We start from the raw sequence: 15152 nt of genomic DNA on the forward strand, positions 1-15152 counted from the left end.
GTGTTTGTAATCACCAAAGGATAAAGCCTATCGAAAATCAGAATAATTGAAAAATATTTAGTATGAATTAATTCCATTGTTCTTGAAAATGCGTTCAATTTTTAGCTCGTAAACACTCCAGAAGGCACAAATCTTGACGGATTTAGATGAAACTTGGTATGAGTGTTAGTAATCACCCAAGGATAAACCCTGTTGAAAATTAGAATAATCAAGAATAATTAATATGAGTTATTGTCCTTGTTCTTGAAAACGCGTTCAATTTTTAGCTCGTAAACGCTTGACTGATTTCGATGAAAAAAAAAAGATTAGTATGAATTATTGAAACTTGGTATCTGTTTTAGCAATCACCCAAGGATGAACTCAGAAAATCAGAAAAATCGAAAAAATTCAAATCCACAATTCTTGATGGATTTTGACGAAATTTGGCGTGAGAGTTTGTTGTCAACCAAGGATAAACCTTATCGAAAATCAGAAGAATCAAAAAATATTTAGTATGAGTTATTGCTCTTAAAAAACTTGTTCAAGTTTTAGCCTTTAAACACTATAGAAGGCCCAATTTTTGACAGATTTTGACGAAACTTGATAAAATTATTCAGTATCGCCTCAAAACATTCAAAAGAAGTGTATGTCTGAAGGTTGAATATTTCATACTGGTAATTGTTACTGTACTGCCAAATATTTTTATTTAAAATCAAAGCTGCCAGTGGACGTATATTACCCGGCAAGCTATCTTGTATTTTATAAAATTATTAAAAATTTGTTTTCCTTTAGCACACTGGTTCCCAATCTGAATGTCCAGATATGTTTGCAATATGTAATAATACACCCGTACTATGCGTGTGTAGGGTTGTGTAGGATGCCTATCGAAACGGTAAGCTTGCATAGGTGTAAAGTTACTACGTGAATGATTGACAGTTAAGTCCAACCAGCTAACAACTGTCAAAAAAGCAAGAGGCTGGAATAGAGGCAGATTTTTCGAATTTAGATTGAAAGGAAAGTTCTCATCAGCACTGGTAGGGAAAATTGCCTTATTTTGCAGTATGGGGTAAGGCGGCATTCCATGAATTATTTCATAGAAGGCAACCACACCACTGACAAACACCACGTGTCTGCTATTTGAACTTGCTACCTTTCCAACTCTAAACCACATGGTGCAGAAAAGTAGGACGTAAAACCCCATTCATTTCATTTCATTTCCAATTCTAAACCAATAAGGCTGGTATTAGTATTTATGCAGGCTATTGCATTCTTTTTAATCGACTCCATATTTGCCTGAGACGGCCTCCGCATTTTAACCCGAAGCGCCAACGTATTTTTAGCATAAGTAGAGGTCAAGAATTCACTCTTGCTTGAAGAGTTCAACTAGAACGAAACCAGTACAAACAAGATCAAGGGTAACCTGACAGAGAGTTCTAGATTAACTGAATTTCTTAATTTTGTCCCGGGTTGCTTTAAAACATTGACTAAATCAAGTATCAGTGCTATCACAAAAATACATTTGGTTGGCTAATACCATGATGCATGAATTGTTGCCATTTCAAAAGCTGTCTACAAAAACATTGCACATTATCACATAATGGCATGCTCATTTTTTATTATCGATTTCAATAGGTGGCTAAACTATATATAGCTATATATGATATCTGTATTATATCTGTATTCTTTGTAATCTGTCACCTGATTTGTCGTGAGATCCCACGTACAGACAGACCTGAATACTACATTAGTGACAGATGTCGTAGGAGGCAAAAAAATAACCGACAAACATGCGAGATACGTGTGTATTTAAGAAAAAAGCGCTAGGATTAGGTTAAGGTTTTCGCCCAAACATTTCAAACTTTACGTTAACTAGTCAGTCTAACTCATAACTGTAATATATATTTGTCTGTCGATTTAACCTAGCAGAACAAGTTAATATCCTCTTCCATCATTTCATTGTGTACAGTTTCAGTTAGAATCATGGATCGTGTAGATTTTTATAATTTTATCTTGCTATAAAGTCACTTCAACCTTCTACTCCTTAATGATGGTCTAGTCAATAATATAGGAAGAATTGCTGGAGAGGAATTTAAGATGTCTAGTCTTGTTTATGATGGTCAATGTGGTCCCCGAGGAAAAATAATATTTACACTCAAGTTCATCGATCAAGAACGTATTAGGAATATTTCCATGCAATTCCAATAATTTGCCTTATTTTGACATCTGCCATTATAAGTCCGACTAAAAATCGCTTGTTTACGCTTGTTTGACCAGTATATCATTTTGTATTGTTAAAAATCGTATTACATGTATATCTCAAAGACTTTTTCGGATAATGAGCAGTATCCCTCCTTTGAACATTATAATATATGATGTTCCGATGCAGGTTCACTATAAGTGGTCCATACTGTATATTATATACCACAGCCTTTAGATGTGTGAACTCTTTTAGCAGGATGTCAAGCTTACAAATTTGCAAGGGAATATCAGACGTACAAGAAAGTTTGAGTGTTGAAGTCTAACCAATAACGACGTTTTTTCAAACTAGATGGGTTGCCCACTCATATAATATTCACGATTTGCGTATGTGTGCTCATATTCACAAGACATATCGTACAAATGACTTGAAAATCACTTGACACCATGAAGATTTATTACCTAAAACCTTAGTCCCTAATACGAGGTTTACCAACCATAGTGAAATACGGTACAAATATGTAAAAGTTTGGAAGTATTGTTGAGACGATGAATACAATCACAAGCTCCATTATCATAGACAAAGTAAGCTAGCAATATGGTTGTAATAAACCGTGACACTATACAATAAACCTATAATATCTACTAAATCCTACTTTAGTCATTTCCTTAAGAAGTTGATGTGAAGATCACAAGACAAAATAATGATCTGAATCTCGGATCAGACATTAAACCTTTGACTTTGTCAGATTATAACTTCAAACAATTCATTTGATTATGGCAAAAAAGAAATACAATTAAATTGCTACCATCATTTCAATAATATTTGCTACAGTTCGTTTCTTAGGTATGGTTAGCATGCATATTGTAGCTTCTAGAAAGAACTAGACCAATCAAGGCAATTAATTAGACGCCTCAGAGACAAGAATAATTTTCCCTGTTCTCTATCAAACCTTATTACTTTAGGGTTTATCATAAAATTACATTTTTACTGTTGGTCAGCAGTATTGAGAGAACGGTCCTTCAAGTGATATTTTTGCAATTGTCTTTATGTGAGTTGAGGCTGTGTATTTTAGACGTGGTCTTAATGAACTGGTATCTAGGTATGTCAGATGTTTTCTTCGTGAACTGAGACCCAGGTTTTTCAGATGTTTTCCTAATGGTCTAGTACCTACGTCTGCCAGATATTTCTGATAGGTCTGACACCTGGATGTTTGGGGAGTTTGAGGCCTGTCATTATGTTTTCCTGGATGTTTTGGGTGTTTTTTATGGTCTTAAGCCTGAATTTAGTTCTTTTAGGGATTTAAGGTGAACTATAACCTAGATCTGTCAGGCGTTTTCCGAATGGTCTGAGACCTGCATATTTTTATTGTTTATTTTTATTGAGCAAGGTCTGTCAGATGCTTTTTTTTTATTGATCTACGACCTAGTTCTATTACATGTGTTAATGACTGAAACCTAGATCTGCCAGACGATATGTGTTAAAGTGTATCCTGAGTTGTCAGATGACGAGAGATGCGATGAATTGAGATCTGAGGTTGTCAGATGTTTTCCGTGTAAAATGGAATGTTCTGTCAAGTAAAGTCTTGAGGATTAGATGTCTCCTCTACTGTATCTGATTCCCTCTACTATATAATATATATAATCTGGTGACCAGTCGAACGGTTCGGGATTACAGATTCAACTGAAAACACATGGCCACAAAGAAATGCTGGGTATGAGTCAGCAAATTTTGTACAACAACGTGAGTACAGATTTGAATTAAAGTTTGATGATATTATCTTGTCTATACACATTAATACAAATGTATAGACACAAATGGTTACAAACGAATCTGAATACAAATAAATCTAACTTACCTGAATGACACAAACTGTGTTTAGCCTGAGCAAGTAAAGTCATGAATACAGCTGCTAATAACATAGAAAGTCTTGAATAGAATTCTGTAAGTAATCCAATTAATCATGAAATTAACTAGCCACGACCTTGGCTAATAATATATTGTATTAAACTAATAACCCTACAGTTGATCATTTCAACATTTGTACCAAATGACAACAAGTGCTTGTTATCAGGCTTTTTAACAGGCTACAAGTCGCTTTTTTGTTTGTTCCGCGTGAAAATCAATCAAGTTATACGACTAGCTGATAGATGTGGAATGTCGACTCTTTCATTCTCTAAACTATGTTTAAATAGTCTTGAAATTCATTGGTTCCAAATATCCTGCAATTCTTGAACGTTGTAGACAAGAAGTGTATTCTAATGATAATTTTGTTGAATTTAGATGTTCATCAGCTTTTTGAGTCAGTTCGATCTTTCATGAAAAAACTTCAGTCAACATTGCCGGGAAATAGCTGAGATACTTCAATGTTATTATTTACAGTCGAATAACAACATCATCTGATTTCACAGACAAGGAAAAAATAGCTGCTTCAGACAGAAGTTCAGTTTCTTGATGCATAAAATAAGAAAAAGATAGATAAAGGTCATACAGTCTGCTAACATTAGAACATGCAATTTCGTATGGTTGGCTAGTTCTAAACAAGGGGATATAATTTCTGTTCTTATATACTTTATAAGCTAGTTCTTATTTCTCTTCGAATACTAATTTGTTCATCTCTCCCTTGCCAATAAAAAATGTCATCATCAGACAGAGATAATGAAGCTGTAGTTGGAAACTACGAAACTTGTGTAAAGGTTGATCATATCCTTGAGTGAATGGCTCGACGTTTTCCCTATTGAGATATCGGCTATTTGAATAGGACTAGCTGGAAGCAATGTTACGTTGACTATTACATACAGTCAATATCCTGGAAAAATCAATGTCTATTTAATTAAAGTGAAATTAATCTAGTCATATGTCAGTCCATTAGCTAACTTGATTTCATCAGTAGATTTAAAACTCAAATTTCAATCTAATAAAATGTCATAGATATCCTTCAGGAAACGAGAAGTATGAGTGTATAACCAGATCCTCTATATAACGATGTGAGTTGTCTTTCAATATGACGATATGAATTTGCATTATAACAGGACATAGTAGATCTCCAACAAAGGGTCTGGAAAATACACTAACTCATACCTACACCAAGATGGGTTCCGGTTTAAGAATCAAGATGCAATTCAATGCTAGGTTTAAAAACCGAATTGTTATATTTTTATCGATAAGATCGTGATCCTAAAGAACTTTTGTTTTAAAGCGTGTTCTAGTGCTCTATATCCCGTCTGGTGCCATTACCATTACTGATTATCCCTTGCTGTTTTGACCACGGATCTTGTTTATTTAGAGCACAGTAACGTTATTTATCGAGATACCTACATAAATATAGCCGCTTTAAAATTTAAAAACTCATTCTAATTGATGACATTCAGTCAAACCCAAAACAGAATTAGGTAAAACAATTTAAAGAGAACAGTGAACATTAACCGAAATTACTTGAAATCTTACCTTCAGAAATCGATCTTCAAACTTTTTAGTGAAGCATAAGATCAACATGTACATGTTGGAGACGCGACATTTAAAAGAAGAAAAAAGAAATATAATGGTAGTATAATGCTAGTATTTGAGATTCACTGAGTTTAGAAAATCATACAATATAAAAGGCATTAGTCTTAACATAGTCGTTAACTTTAATTGAAATAAAAACAATTAACAGTGACATTTCTTCAAATTTCCCTTGAAATTTTGTTAATGATGTAGATAAAGACATTCCTAAATTACTTTAATGAAACTTTCTAATCTTGTGCTGAAAACTAGATTGCGAAATTATTTCAAACGAGTCCCTCCGTTAAATTTATTTCAGTATGTGCGTACCAAGATTGCGAGACGGTACTTTTCACTAATATTGAACGATGCCATGAGGCTTCCTGTTCGTAATATTAAAGTAGCTATATTAGTTATTTTAATCATACAGATTACTTATATTAAATCATGGAATCTAGAGTAAAATATATAGAATCATCTCAAATTTAGTAATTTTAGTTGCCAAAATATGATTTGCTACAATCAGTTGTATTTTGATTGGCAAATTGGTACATATGGCTCAATTGTGATTATCGGTAGATTGTCGTCCAATGCTGCCTTTAGGGTCTTTGTTAGGGTTAGTTTTGTGGTTTGAAATAGTTATTTACCGTATAAAAGAAAAAATTGTGTAGTTTGTACTCATTCGCAGAAAGTGAATGAAGGTCTCTACCTAATCGCAAGTATACAAGGTTAATACTTCTCACTCAATTTGGTCACATGGAATCTTGGCTACAAGAATGGGCTCAAGGTAAATTATTTTGTCATGGTGATGTTGTAGAACCGACTGTAGTAATAATTATGTTCTCAAAGTAAATTGGTCACGAGTTAAAGTTTTCATGGTTATTTGAAAACACTAGGGGGTAGCCACTTTAACAGATATCTTTAAGCATGTATTCAAAATGGAATCAAATATTACCTTTGATTACTGATTTAAACTGAGCTAGACCAAACCTAATACTATTCCTCCCATTTCGCAATTTGAATAAATGATCAATGCTACTCTTGTAATTTGAAGCTATAATAAAGGGTATTTAGGTCGAGATAAATACATGTTTATGACACTGGAATTTATATTCTACAGTTCAGTACCACAAGTATTTGAAACGAATCTTTGTAGAAATCAAGCAAGGTCATGAAGACCTATAGATGCAAAACCTTTCTCAGAATCTTCCTTCTAACTTCCCGAGCCACGGCTTTTCTAGAATGTAAATCTATTATTTTGTATTTTCCAGATAGACTTTATACGGAATGTAAAGAAGTTTTCTGTTATGTTCATCGGGGACATATAATAGCAACGATATGCACCATTCCAATTTTCATTCAGACGTCTGTGGTTACTGTAATTCCGCGTTCTATGCAGAACTCATATAGACGGAAACATATGTCTCTATTTCAACCTCTGATAGCTATAAGGACAGAATGATGTCGACTAGTGTAGAGACAGAAAAATAGGCCCTGTCAACATATCCATTAGAGGAAGATGTTTCGGACTAACCTCTATATTGGAGACAAAAATACGATGTCCAACTAAGAAACGAGTTTACAGTTTGAAATAGGCACTATAATTTTACACTTCTGTATGCATCGATAATAGTTTCGAGAAAACACCTTTTTGTCTGAAATCTTGCTATCCTAGACATTGTTTTGTAAAATAATGTAAATATTATGTATATACATAAATTTGAAAACACAATTATAGAATTCATGAATTCCGCACAATAAAATTATTTGGCAACTCGATCTCAAACCGCATCACTGATAGGGGGAGTAGGGGGGGGGGGGGGGGATACGAATTTAGTATCTCGAACCAATTGAACGCTGATCCCTATATGTTATGGAGCACGGGTCACCACGGCTCCTCCATTGGCACACTGATTTAACCTACTGTCGTTATAACAGTAATACTAAAAATTTCATTGCCAATTAAAGGCTATTACCATTCAGTTATTGGCCTACAGATACCAAAATCATTTTGTTGCAGAACTTGTTTATCACTATCAGGTAAGACTGTAATAATTATCATATTATTGTCGTACGAGGCTTACCATAACAATACATCTTATTTTATTTTAAACTGTTTCAGCCTTCGTGACTAAAGGGTAACACTATTTTCAGGTTTATGGCCTCACAAACCTGTTGTAGAATGGAAAGAATTCAAAATCCTATAGAGATACTCAAACGTTTTGAGATAAGAATCTTTCAAAGTTGTTAACTGTATAGAAACAATTGTAGTCTTAATTCAAAATATTTTACAAGAGTTATTTCCCTTTATACATTATAAACCGACATAACAATAGACCCCTCTGACAATTTTGATCTTGGCCAGTGCTTCTTCTATATAGAAGAGTATCTTCTATAACACCCAACACATGATTCAAAGTGGGAGAAATTGTCTATTTACTCGTTATATTTTGAAATGCTTTACTATCTGGTAAAAGTTTGATCGACTAACTTGGCGAAAATATACCACAGAGACTGGTTGAACCAAGTCAAAGGGCCACCAACAGAACAAAATGCAGGAGAGCATATGTTAAAGAAAATTATGTGGGGGAGGGTCCAATCCAAGGGACAGCACTCATCTAGTTGCTGCTCCATTTATTGACCTATCGTACCTTAGTCTCAGAAACGGGAATTTTTTTTGGTTAATCAAATGAGTAATAGTGTTCACAGCTCACCGTCGAAATTTAACCGTTCATATCAACATGCGTCCAGAATTATCCGCTCTTGGAAGTTAAATAGACGAATCGTCTTTTCTTGAGACACTGCCATATATATTAAAGATCTATAGAAATAGGAAAAGAAATTCTTAGTTTGATATATTTTTGAATGAATTATGCCATTTTCGTACATTTCTAGTACTCAAATCATCGCATCTGCCCCTTTAAAGACAAAAAGAGCCACTCATATTTCTCAAGAATGCTTTGCTATAATAAAGGTTTTAACAATTTTAATTGTATATATCTAAGTTATTAGCAATATGGACTAGGTTGCATATTGTGACATCACATTTTTATCATTTTACCTGGATGCTTATAATGATATAGGCTAAAATGTACAACATATAACATATTATAGAAATATATGAATATAAAGTATACTATAGAGGTGAAATATCAGAAATCATTTATCATATGAGACCATTGATAATTTACGACTAGATAGTAAATGGTTTCGGATAAAAAAAAAAAGAGGTCAATCTATAAAGGTATTTTACTGGACTTAAGAATGTGATATTTAATATAACGTTGTTTATCTATTTATCTTTTATTGTTTACTTTTATCTTCATTGTTTATCGCCATTATTAACATATATCACGTGACCTACAATATTTATCATTCAGTGAATAGTATCATATTCAAAACTTGAGTCAGGAGTGAAATGGATTTAGATAAGTGGTTGAAAGATGGACAACGTAAGGGCGAGGGGAATGGGGGCGCATGTATACATTGTTACGGTTCTAACAATATTATTATATATTAAAGATTAAATAACTTATTTTCTACATTGAAACATGGAGTAAAATTTTGTCTAAGAAATCGTTTTGGTTTCAGTTCAATTGCTATTCCACAATCTCTCCTTATAAATAAACTCGAAAAGATTTAACCAAATGTTTTTAAATCTTTTAGACCTTTAGACCTACTTGAACTAATTCACTTGTTATAAGGAAATATGAAAGGCCATTTAAAATCTTCCGATTTATTATTAAATAAATAGCTTGAGTTGACATTAAATCAAGAAATTTGTTTCTTATTCGTTTGACCGTGGAAATAATATGACATTAGACTAAATTGCATGTATAGGCTGTAGTCCTGGAAATATAACAGAATTTCTAGATTGTACTTAGTACAGATCGGGCGTTACAATTATCCGAGATCCTTTGTGCTTTAGTCAATATCTGTACAGATTCAAATTCGTGAGATGAAAATCGAAATGGTTTTCCGAATTGACGCCTGGCAAATTTTCTCTGAACACACTGCATGGCGTTGTCCGTCATCATATTGGCCCACAAAAGTAAGCGTTATACTCCAAATCAATTCTTTTATCTTAGATTAGACAATAAAGATTAATAAATGGGTCCCAATCAATTGAGAGTTAGATTGTCAACTCATTTCAACTAAATCTGTTAGTGCTGAGGTAACTACAGTTCCTGACAAAACCTCTATAAGCTTTACAACCAATAAGTTCACCCAAATACCTTGGACTAAACTAACAGTAAATTACCTCGTAAATTAAATATCATATTCGTGAGAATTGTTCGGATTGTATAGGCCTATTATTGCCAGAAATTCGATCTTAACTATCCTATGTATGTATTTATTAGGCTTAAAAGTTCCTCGGATGTTTTACCATAAAAATTTAACTTAAAATCATTTACTCGATCCAAAGTACGTGGATTAAATCAAGATTATCTTAATAAAGATAAAATCAATGGAATTTTGTATATAGGCCTACCTTCTATTCAGTAGCCTACCTGTAAGTTATAGGCAGGATAGGCCTAATGATTCCTTGTAACTATGGCCCTTCATACTTTTCAAGAGAAATTGTAAGCCTTTCCCGGTTAGGTCCACATACACAACTATTTATAGACAATGGGTATCTTTTTTTTTTCAAATGAGCCTAGCTTCCTAAAAATTATTCTAATGGTGACTTAGGTAGGCCTACTTGATGAAATAATTGTAAATTATTTCAATTTATGGGCGAATTTTAACCGAAATCACAAGTCTGGTTGTTAAATGAGGCGTGAGAAAAATGTGTTACGTATGATAAATCCTGGCTTACGATGATGATGGCCGAAGCGGGCTGGCTCGTGTACAGTTAACCAATCAAATCACTTATCCCACTTCACAGTCAAGATGGCAGAAGCAAGTAGCAAGACGGGAATACTTGCTAGGGCACAAAAACGACTTTCCAGAACCAAAACTAAGGTGAGTTCTTTAAATGTTGCATCTGCATCAATAGAAATATGTTGTCATCTTGATAATGTTATATTTTCCTTTTTTTCTTTGGTTTTTGTGAGGTTTTAATAACTTTTTAGCGCAGGTGTCAAACTATCTTACCAACTCGAAAGAGAGTGACAATTCAGACCGAAGTTACATTCCGACATTCGTGTTTGAATCCATCACTCATATCATAGTTTCTGCATTTTTACTCATCTTAAATGCAAACTGCAATCTATTTGGTAAATTTAATGAGTGACAAATTATTCGGGTGTCTATAAACTTGAAATAATTGTGTATTTTCTTGGATTAATTTAAGCTAAAAATTGTAAACAAATGTAATGAGTTACTTCCCTTGAGTTTAAAGTGGGCGTGTCAGGAGCTGTATTAGGTGACATTCTTGAGATGTTTTTGTGACCAGAGGGGATTAGTTAGGTAGTATGTTGAATAATGGCCATGTCAATCGTTTTTATTGTTTATGTATGGACTAAATCACAGATTTATTATCCTTATTTTAACCCCAGGGCAAAGAATAATCTGAGTGTTCAAATCACAAATTTATTGTTATAATAACTAATATTGGCATGCCAAAAAGGCCTGTTATCACTTCAGGTGATCATTTAAACAGATTATCACAGTCAGTTGTAATGATAAAAAAAAATGGTGGAGTGAACTTTGAAAAAGCATGTACTTCATATGTGTGGGCTTATGACTACCAAACAATCCCTCGAAACATGTCTTTAGTCTAATTATGCAAATTTTTATGATCATTTCCATCAAATTCCTGAACCTAAGTATTAATAAAAGTTATTGATTAATCAGTAATGGCTTGATTTCATCGTGATAAATGTGCAGTTCTAATACTACTTAGTCTAGAGCTGGGAGATATTGGTTCATGTTGATATGATATTATGCATTAATAATACATCACTATATAGGTAAATATTGTGATATGTCTTAAATTTTTACAGCTTTTTGATACAGAACGATATAAATTCATATTGGCCCCAATTGGCCCTTCACTTAAGGTTCAGATATTTAAACTTACAAATTGCCATATTTATTGGGTAGCAGTAAGCCAGTAATGTGAAATTTGTATTGCCTTGTCTGTTCTGTACTGTACAGATTATCCACATTGTGCATCCAAGAACATTTTGGTGCAGTGTGCAGTGATGAAAAGACAAGTAAGAGTTAATTAGTACAATGATAATTATGTTTCTATTCAATGTTATGTTACTCCTATAGATAACTTTTTTATCTTTTTTCTAATGTTCTATTTACTTACAATGTATACTGTCCTACAAGTACAACATATTTCCTCCAAGTTTTCTCAATGTGTCTTGTGGTTTAGTTGTTAGACAATATTTAATCTGTCTAACTTACACATACCACATGTAGTAACATTTATTTTTACACACAAATAAATAAAAAGAATAGACAAACATTATATAGTTATAAAGTTTGTAATATTAGAGATACAATTGATCAATTACACCCAAATAGATAGTTTTTCTGTTTGATTCAAATCATATTTGCTTCAATTACTTTGTAATACTGCAAAATAATATAAGCTTAAGATTATGATCATGTAAAATTAAGATCTATCAAACTATGACTATTATATTTATTTTCATAAATTGAAAACAGGAACAAATTTGGTTTTTTAGATTATTAACACATTTTGACTACTGTACAGTATGAGAGGATGTAACACTCTCTTTTACCCTACCCATAAAAGTCTGTTCTATTTCCGACTGACTCAAACCTAAAGGACCGACTCTCAAGGACTGTTTTAAAAAGAAAAACCTGACATCTCTCATTAAAGAGTTCAATGTACATCCTTCAAATATGTGAAACATAAGATGTACACTATTGAATTTTCAGACTTGGTTGGTTGATGACAAGTTAACAGTTGCTTCCAGTGGAAACTAGATAGTTGTTGGATTGCTCAGACTCTCAATCACCTTGTCATATATTGATAGGTACAAATTATAGGACCTGATGATCAATTGTTTTAAAATTACTCTTCCAAAGAAATATAAGGAAGTACAAAGACAATCTCAGAAAGATAGAAGTACTGTCAATTGAGTAATTGGTATATCTATAATTATCAGTGTCATTAAAATCAATGATTAAAATGTTGCCATGATTTATTTTATCAACATCAATAATGACTTCTTTGCATGACCATACCTACTTTTGATTAATTGTTGATTATGTCTATTATTTGTTGTCTTGTAATTACAATTATTCCCAGGTATTAGTTGATTTATCTCACAGGATACTGAAAATTAAGCAACTTTCACACTGAACCAACTCAGCTGAAATTGAAAAGGTCAACTAGTCAACTTTCTATACCAAACTGCTAAACCTGCAGGCTAGAACTATTGCACTTTGAAATTTTTTTTATTTTTTGTATCAAAATAAGAGGTGATCCTTGTCAATTCTGACGATGAATCGATTAATTTATTGTACTTTTGCACAGTACAAATTTTGCTCAGAAAATGTAGGATGCTATCTAACACTGCAGGCTATTTGGAGCTATTTTCCATGTGAGCTTATACATTGCTTTTAGTGGCTGCAGCATCTTTAAAAGTAAATGTGATAATCAACTTATATGATGTTGATTTGCATTTTAGATACATTATCCATTTTGATTACAAGTGTTTAGGATTATACAGAGAAACTAATGATTTGGTTTTTTAAAAAACATTTGAAATCCAGAATATTCCAAAGTTGACCACTCAGTCAGCAGCAGAAACTGGTCATTGATATTATTTATAATATCAAGTGTAAAGCAAGAACAACAAGAAAAATTTTATGAAATCATATGACCCTATCAAATTGTTTCAGTAAAGACTTCATTTGTTCAAAAGTCATTGTGTATAGCAAAGAGTGTTTAATAACTAGATGACATAGATACAGTTAATCAGTCAGACATCAGTTATAGGTCATTGATTAATCAGTGAACCATAACCAGGTCCATCAGTTTGTATTTAGTTAGTTTACCAGCAATCTGAATTTAACTACCAAATTTCCAAGATTTAATACTCCATGTTATATCTTACAAAGTAAGCGTATGATTCCATGGTGTTCAGATCTTTAATTTTGATCTTAACTACCTAAAAATATATTTTGATTACATGTAACTGGTATTTTAGCATCTTGAATCTTAAACTTAAATGTATTGACAATTAACTCAAAATCTTGTTTTGAATTAACCAGCATGGATTTCTAAATGGTACAAAAAGTTCAAATTCAAATGTTGAATTAATATGTTAAATTTCTTTGCAAGGATTAATATTAGGTAAAAGAGGTATAGTTGTGGTACTGGTATTTGAAATGTTAGATTAAAATACTGAATGCTAAATATTGTACTATTATAATTGACGCTGTAAAAGTTATGACATTATTTATGTATTGATGTCAATTGTCATATGATTAATATATGTTATATATATAATGATGACATTATATAATGATAACACCTATAATATTAATCATATTATACTTAAAATGTCATATTTTTTGTCAAAATTTACACCCTCCATGTCATTCAACATATTGACTGCTGTCCCACTACATTTGGTTTTAATTGCATTTTGTCATTCTTATGAATAAACAGATTGGTTTCAAAACTAAGACAAGGAAGGTTTTTTGTATTTCATTTTCAGCTGATGTATCATACAAATATATGATATTTCCACTTAAATGATATTGAAGAATGTATAAGATAACATAGAGGTTTTACATCATTGAAAAACTCATACTGCATTAGATAGAATCTCTCTTTTCTTTTATAAAGACGATCATGATCACCAACCTTGAAGGCACAGGGCTTTTTTTAACTAGTTTTAATCAAACATGCAAATGTTTTTGATTGAATTTGTGGGCTTGATAGTGGATTATAATGGCTCTTTTACTGCCATGGGATCTTAGTAATTGTTAATTACAGACAAAATATTTGTTTTGAAATTGACCTGACAATGTGTATTAAATTCTGTCAACTATTTCAGAGGAAAAATTAAGATCTTAAAGTCAGGAGAGAGGTCAGGCTAGGAGTGGATAACTCTCTCTACAATTCAACCTTCTTTGGTGGTCTATGCTGCATCAAAGAGAGCTAAGCATTATTGGCAACTAGAGTAAAGTTTATATTCACTAATTAGCTGATGGTTATTCCTTTGAAACCATTCCTCTTCTTTACCATTAGATCTTATTTGGGTGATCTGATTAAAGCAGTGGGTCACTAATGACATTAAAGGGTATACTTGTGGTGTGACTGAAAGTTGATCATTGGTTTATTGTGATCATCTCTACCTTCAGCACATCTACAGTTCCTCTCTTTCTGTTCTGTGAACAGAGACCATGTTGATTGTTAAAATAGAAAAGTGAAAGTAAATGACAAAAGAATGATAGTGAATGAATAACAGCATGATATATATTATATCTATGTTAAGTTAGTGTAGGATGTATTTTATACTAGATAGAGAATACTGTAGGATATGTATAGATTAAC

Source organism: Lottia gigantea, assembly GCF_000327385.1.
Source record: "Lottia gigantea unplaced genomic scaffold LOTGIsca_45, whole genome shotgun sequence".
Classification (NCBI taxonomy): Eukaryota; Metazoa; Mollusca; class Gastropoda; family Lottiidae; genus Lottia; species Lottia gigantea.